Consider the following 1,476-nt stretch of genomic DNA (forward strand, 5'->3'; position numbering starts at 1 on the left):
CAGAGGCGGTGCGGTTGGCGCAGGATAGAGCAGGGTTTAGGGCTGTTGTGCATAGGGTCGCTATGAGTCGGAAACGACTCGACGGCACATACCAACAACAACAACAACATGGCCAACTCTGCCTTCTAAGCAACATGATAGAGCCATATTACATATCTTCAAGGTTGCAGATCTGATGTGAGGTCATGTTACTGGGGAAAGAAATGGGTCATTTGGGAACAACACATGGGTAACATTATAAGCTAATTTTAGACAAGAGAAAAACAAGATTATCCAGTGCAGTCATCTGGTGTGAATTAGACAGAGAGTATTTACTTTTCTAAAGTAAGAATGAAAGGGGCCTTATAAGTCCTGTTTTATCTTTAATTGGTCAATAATCATGTTTTATTAAAAAAAGAAAATACACAAATTAAATTGCTCTTCTCTGTCAACTTTTCTCCTAAGCCAAATTAATTTATAACAAAGGAAGTTAATTTTAATGAAGTTAATCCAAATCATCATGAGTTGCCACTGAGTTGATTCCAACTCATGGCAACCCCATATGTGTCAGAATAGAATCAAGCTCCCTAGGGTTTTTAATGATGGTTTCCCAAGGTCTTTCCTTGAGGCTTCCTTCTAAGAAGCCTCTAGAAGGACTTGAACCTCCACCTTTCCATCAAGAGCTGATTGTGTAAACTATTTGCATCACCCAGGGACTCTTTAGTGAGGTGAATAATAATGAAATTTTTGTTAATTGACATAAAAACTCACAAACACTACCATAAACAAGACTGTAAAATGAAGTCTTTCAAAAACCTTTTCATATGATCCACACTTATGATTAAGAAAATGTAAATCATAACAAATGATCTGTTAAAAGGATATTAACATTTTCAGTTCTAATGTTATTGAAGTGTAAGTACCTCTAATGACCTACTGATGAGGAATTGCATTGCAAACCCAAAGGCAGACAATTTGAATTTATCAGCTGCTCCAGAGGAGAAAGATGGGTAATCTCCTCCCACACAATTTAGTCTCTGAAAATTAGCTGGAAGATCAGCCTAGTGGTATCTGACTTAATGGCAAGGAGTGAGAGTGAGTGAATATTATTAAAAGTGGATTTTAAAAATACTCTCCTCAAGGAAAGTACTGGGAAAGCTTCGCACCGATATCTTTTTTAAAAGAAAGACTATGGTAGTCTTTAATCAAAACAAATTCTGTTTTACTGATGTGTAATTATTTTGAGCTGCTGGCTTTTAATACACATGCACACAAAGATATAAAAAAAAGCACATTGAACAACATTCTCAGTGTGCTCCTTCTGAGTCTACAGCTTGACACGGACTAGTATGAACAATATCAGAGTTTTGAGCTGCAAGTTCACCTTGGAGAATATTAGTATGCTTGTTTGTTTTTTTCTAATTTTTTTAATTTTTAATTTCAATGAAAATTCACAGATACGTTGGCTTTCCATTAATTCATTTTTGCGCTTTTCTC

Source organism: Elephantulus edwardii, unplaced genomic scaffold (assembly GCF_000299155.1).
Source record: "Elephantulus edwardii isolate Elephantulus edwardi_28Jun2011 unplaced genomic scaffold, EleEdw1.0 scaffold00363, whole genome shotgun sequence".
In the NCBI taxonomy this organism is placed as follows: Eukaryota; Metazoa; Chordata; class Mammalia; order Macroscelidea; family Macroscelididae; genus Elephantulus; species Elephantulus edwardii.